General features: G+C 38.6%; 2 pseudogenes; both read left to right on the plus strand.

The window, feature by feature from the left end:
* Positions 1-2,775: 2,775 nt before the first annotated feature.
* On the plus strand, positions 2,776-3,288 carry LOC149173827 (THO complex subunit 2 pseudogene; annotated as a pseudogene).
* Positions 3,289-3,991: 703 nt separating this feature from the next.
* On the plus strand, positions 3,992-4,907 carry LOC149173828 (eukaryotic translation initiation factor 3 subunit A-like; annotated as a pseudogene).
* The last annotated feature ends 1,445 nt before the right edge of the window (positions 4,908-6,352 follow it).

Consider the following 6,352-nt stretch of genomic DNA (forward strand, 5'->3'; position numbering starts at 1 on the left):
AGATTCTGGTTTGGGTTCTGTGTTCTTGATGACAGGGTTTCAGTGATTCGGTATTGGGTTGTTTAATGAATTATGATGCAAGTATAAGTTGATGATTGTATTGCGGTAATGTTTGCTTTGTACTCTTGGATCCAGTCTGAAAATTGATGAAACGTGGTCCCTGAAGGTTGTAGGGTCAGCACCTACGTACTAGTAAATGGATCAGCTAGTACAAGAGCTGAGGGGGTTGTAGCTCCCTTCCAGAAGTAGTTGGAAAACGAAAGAGAGGGTTGTAGCCCTCTGCAGGTTGTAGCCTGCATACTGGTAAAGGACTGCACCAGTATATTGTAAAAGAAGTTTCTCATTAAAGAAGAAAGAGACGAATTGCAGCAGGTGGTTTTCACCCACATTGGGTTTCCACCTTATATCATGGTGTTCATGTGTGTGGCTCTTGTGTGATGTTCTGTTCTGTTATACTGCACCTGTTTACTGCTAAATTGCTTAATAATGTTCTGATGCATTTACTGAAGATAAGATTAACTGAATCATAAGATATCTGCATATACGCTAGTTGCTTTAGACACAGTCGCGTGTACACGCGGGTTCACTTAACTGAAGTAGCGTATATGTTTCTGAGTATGAAATTGAAAAGGTTTTATTGATCTGATAATACTGATTCACCCCCCCTCTCAGTATTATTTCCAACATCAGGTGGGGTCGGAGTCGGATGACGTCAGTATGACGTCACCGGGTGATGTGGCAGGCCCTGGTTGGTCCATGGATATGCTGAAGTGGTGGACATGTCAGCGTAGGGACGGACGAATGAGGTGATGCGACGGCGGGGTGGCGGCGACGTGGCTCTGACGTGGGCATGACATGGGACCAACAAACCGGGCGGTAAGTGCAATAGTGGTTACGATTTTCTCGGACCGCTTACGATACGGCCCCGGTTTTGTCAGAGGCCGCTCCGAGAGACTTGAGCAGGTGACGCGTGGCCGAGGACTGATGTAACCCTTCATCATTTTCTCGGGCGCTAACTGTCGGGCGTGGGGGCCGCTCCGATATCAACGAGGGCCGTCGGATCACATGGGTCCGATCCGACGGTTGACGGAAGGGTGATGTGATCGAACAATACGGAGGGGGGCGGGTTTAATTTATTATTTGTTTTGAAAGCTGCGCCCGACGGAAAACATTAGGATATGGGTTTTTGCAAAGTTTTCAATGTATTTTGTAAAATCAACCATATGCGCCGAAACTTTGGATAAGCGGCAAAAGGTGGGTTTTTTGGGTTATTTCATAATTTCAAAGGGGGTTATGGGTAGTAGGGGTTTTGTTACAAGGTTTTTATTTACAAACGGAGGTTTAATGGGTGGAATGACTTTAAAGAAGGGAGAGGGGTAAGGTTTAAGTTAATCAAAGTGACCAGATGCCAATTTGATCCCTAAGAGAGGATTTGTTGGCTATAATGCCAAGGGGAGGGATATTTATACAAAATTTGGGGTTTATACACCATGGTGTTAATACTAGTAGGGGAAGGGTAACATAGGGGAATTACATAGTGGAGTTAGAGTTAATATGGGGGAAAATGTGAATGAGGGGGAAAATCACTAAGTTTATTTGAGACTTACTTAGTTTAGGGAGTAGATCAAAATGAAAAGAGTTTTAGACAAGAAATGTGGCTTCTAAAAATATTAAGAACCACCATGAAACCATAATCTCTTCCATGAATCTCAGCTGATGAGGGAGTGTTAGTAATGAAATGGAAAGGGGAAGAAGGGAGGTTAGACATGCTTCTTGCTTGCTGTGACTTGATGAAGAATGACACCTTCTCAATTCATTGATTTTGCTTTGGTAAACAGAGTTAGCACACATGCAACTTATAAGAAATGACCTTTCTGCAACCCCAACTGCCTACCCATCTATTTGCCTAGCATTTTTTATTTCTTCTTGGAGGGTGCACTTGGACTTGCAGACCCTTACTTGCCTTTTCTTTTCTTTGGCTTTTTCTTTTGTTTTTCTATCTACTTCTACGCTTATTTCTTCCAAGGTCCCAGATTAAGTTGTTGGGAGCCTTTTTTCTCTACCTAAACTACTTGTCTGCCAAGATTAAATAGTTTGGACAGACTCCTTTCTCTATTCTACAATTGAAAATTTAAAACATGACATGATCCAGATTAGACTGTTGGACCATCCATCAAAATTTGAGTCCATACCAAGCTATAAGCACAGATTGGATTCTCTTGGAAATATGTGATCTTTGAATCATCAAAGCAGAGCATATTTGGACTTTTTCATAGCCAATCATGAAATATGAAACCTATTGGTATAGGTAGCTAACACATGGCACACAATATAATCATGCGGGTCTTTGAACATTGTTTGCCTCACAATGTTCCATTACGTTCACGTCCTGATTGCGTTGAGCAGTTTAATAAAATTCAAGAAGTATTTCAATGATTAGAAAAATCATGTGCAAAAGTTAAACCTTGTCGAAAGGAAAGCGATAACAGGCAAAATGATCTAGATGATGATTCTGATGAAGCTTATATAGATCAAGATGAGGATTTAGATAAAGGTGATATTGATGTGAATGAGGATGATCTATATCAAGATAATGATTCTAATGTAGCTGATATAGGTCAAGAATATTATAATGTTGAAAATCTAGATGAAGTTGATCTTGATGTGGATGAGAATGATATAGATCAAGATGATGATCCAGATGAAGATGATGTGGATGAGGACTATCTTGAGGAACAAGAAAGAGGTGAGGCCAAATTTCTATGGGAATCTGAGATGATCAAAATAAAGGCAGCTGAGTTAAAAGCTAAGGAGGTCAGGGTGAACACTCGTCTTCTATATCAGCAAACAAAGTTTAACCTTCTTCGAGAGGAGAGTGAAGGCTATGCAAAATTGGTGACTCTCTTATGTCAATGTGGTTCTGGTGGATTGACACATAGGACTGCATCTGCAGTGATCAACACAATTAAGTCATTAATTGGCCACTTTGATTTGGACCCAAACCGTGTTTTTGACATTGTTTTGGAATGTTTTGAGCTACAACCTGAAAATGATGCTTTTCTTGAACTAATACCTATCTTCCCAAAGTCTCATGCTGCACATATTCTTGGATTTAAATTCCAGTACTACCAGCGTCAAGATGTAAATGAGCCTGTACCTGATGGACTGTACAGACTTACAACAGAACTAGTGAAGGCAGATTTTATTGACCTTGATAACATATATGCACATTTACTTCCCAAGGATGAAGAAGCATTTGAGCATTATGAAGAGATCTCAAAAAAGTAAATGGGATGGATGGGAAAAATATCTTCAGGATTTGATGATAACACTGTTAGAGGGATGCGTGGAGATGCAGAATGCATGGAAAGCGAGGTAGGCATTGGCTCGGTATCGGTGCATTTGTGTGGCAGGAAATGCCTCTGTGGATCCTGTGGTCAAATATTTTCTCGAGGCATGTCGTATCAAGGCCGACAGGGGCCTGAAGAGCTTGAAACACCAAGGGATTGAGTTAAATATGGAGAATTTGGGGGCCAATTTTGACCAATTTATGCGCCAAGATCATTTTTCTTTGTTCGAGGGTCACCAACACAACCCTGCAACCAAGAGTTGGGCTACGAGTTGGTTTGTTTTTGCATGGGAAGTTCATCGACTGCTCTTGGATGTATTCAAAAACCATTATGCTTTTGAATCTGCTTATAATATCACTGTACAACGTGTGCTCAATTTCTGCTTGACATATAGGCGGGTGGATGAATTTTATGACATTTGCAGTATAATTCGTTATCATCTAAAAATTCTCGTTAATACCTCACCGCACAGGCTAAGAATTCTTTCCTTGAAAGATGTCCAAACTGCTCATAATTATCTAATGACCAGATTGGTGCAATTGTGTATTGCAGTGGAGCTCGAGCAATGGCAGGAGGCTTTCCGCACAATAGAGGACATTCATTTCTTGGCTCGAGCTACCCAACTTCCTCTGTGTTTAGGCATGATGCGTAATTACTATGCTCTGTTATCCAAGATCTTCAAGGCAGTGGATTGCGATTTGTATCATGTCATTTCGTTGTACCTAAGATTCCTCTTAGAAAAAAGAGTATGTCGAGTTCGGAGTTGGAGCTAAGGGCTTCGGCTGTGTTATTAGCATCTCTATTTGTGACTCTTTATGCTGACAATAGGGAAATAAAGTATGAATATACAGTAAGAAAGGACTTGATTCTTATGGGGGCTACTAGGCAAATGTTATCACGCGAGGGCCTATTGTCTGCTCTGCTCTCACAGGATATTCTGGCACATGTTCCACCACAACAAGTAAGGAAGTTGTTCCATCTGCTTGAAGAAGTTGATGCCATTGAGTGCTACCCAGTGGATCTTGCAACAGAACCCTAATCACTCTTGTTGACTCTCCACCCGCAGTTGATCAATGACTACGGTTCCAAATTGCAGAAGATCATTGTTTTAAGAGTGTTGAAAAAGGCTTCTGCAACATATCACATCTTGAAATTTGAAGATCTTCACATCATGCTACCTTTTCTAACTCTTTCATAAGTGAAGCACCTTCTGATTAAAGCTAGCCAGCATGGATTTTTGGACAACGAGGTGGAGTGGATCAGTAGGAGGGGCGTTATTCACTTCAAGGGTAGGGCATCGAGAGCTACGACCATGCCTTGCGCAACCGTTTGTTGCACCAGGCCAGGGCTCACGAGTTAATACATTCTATGACACAACCCACTAAAATTCGCAGAGTGGTGGATTTTCCCAGTTACACTGAAAAACAGTTGTCGAACACCTCGCTGCCATCGGTCCATTCCACTGCATTCCTGACCTCATTCCGAACTCCGCCTCCACTTTCATCGACATCGTATCGCCCAATTCCACATTTAATCGACGTTGGTCAAACAACATGACCCAAAGCATCCATTCGATCATGTTTCTTTGATATTTTTTATATTTGTTAGAAACTATATTATAATAAACTCAATATAGTAATAAACTTAATATATTAAGGAATTTAGACTTCTGTGATCCATAACATTGTTTAGTAATCTTTGGAAAAATCACATAATCAATATTAAGTCGACGCGTTTCGAACCAACCAGTGTGGTTCATCGTCAGGACAAGATGAAGAACTAATCTGGCTTAGCTTGATTAAATAGAGCGTGCAGAGACTCCAACAGCTATATTGCAACGGCTAATTTTGACCTGAGGACCAAAGTCAAACTAATAATTTTATTGTTAATAGAGACATATTATTATTAGTTAATTGAATAATACACTAACTTTATTGTTTTAAATATAATGGTCATTATATTTATTAAAACTTATATTTATTATTATTCGTAAATAATTTAATAGTATTAAATTACTATCTGTGTATTTATTTAATCATAATTGTTTATATCTATGGATCCAAAGGTAAACTAGAGGTAATGGTCATTAATAAATTATGGTCCATTAAATCTAATGGTCATTAAACCTATATTTATTATTATTCAAATTATTTAAATACAATTAATTATTATTAAATTACTAAAAGTTTAAATCCAATAAATCATTTTAATTTAATATTTAAATGTAAAGGCCCATTCGAAATTAAAATAATAAGTTCTATACCATAATCTATATTTTCTTAATAATTTATAGTTTTAATATTATTAAAAACAATAAATAGTATTCTAATTAAACCAATAATATTCCTAGAATATAGTTACATTAGGTAATTTAAGAACAAGTTTATTAAAAGTATATCCATTTTCTCATGTTATTGGTTTATCATATATTTTATTAATTTCTTGTTTACCATTTAAACCTAAGGGTCATTTGGTAAAACTAGATCACCTTTTATCATTAATTTAATAATTTATATTCATTAATTATTACTAATAAGGTTTAAAAAAGGGGGGGGGGTCTTTATTAATTCGACATAAGGAAATCAGATAAAGGTAAAAATCAAATCTAATTAAGAAATACCTCCAGGAATAAGGTTAATACAATAAGCCGGAAATTATATTAATACCCCATAATAATACGATAAACCCGCCAAAACCAGAACTTGAGGAGAGGGAAGACAGAAACCCTAAGACTTAACACAGGGGAAGGAGGAGGCTAGGAAGACAAGGCTGGGACCCAGCAACTGCTAATCTTCCAGCCATCATCCCTATTAAGATTATTTGGCCTTTTCTCAATCTCCAGGGCCTCTCTAAATTTGCGATGGTGAAACTGCGCAACTTTGGCAATGACTTGAGCATATTCTATACAAACATGATGCATAGTCTTCCCCGCATGCTCAGCCAGGGCTGAGGACTTGGTCCTACCATGTTTTAAGTCAGCCGAATGCTCGCTAATCCTTTGA

This window comes from Pinus tabuliformis, chromosome 4_2 (genome assembly GCF_031772625.1).
Source record: "Pinus tabuliformis cultivar Carrire ecotype Pingquan chromosome 4_2, CPIR1, whole genome shotgun sequence".
Lineage (NCBI taxonomy): Eukaryota > Viridiplantae > Streptophyta > Pinopsida > Pinales > Pinaceae > Pinus > Pinus tabuliformis.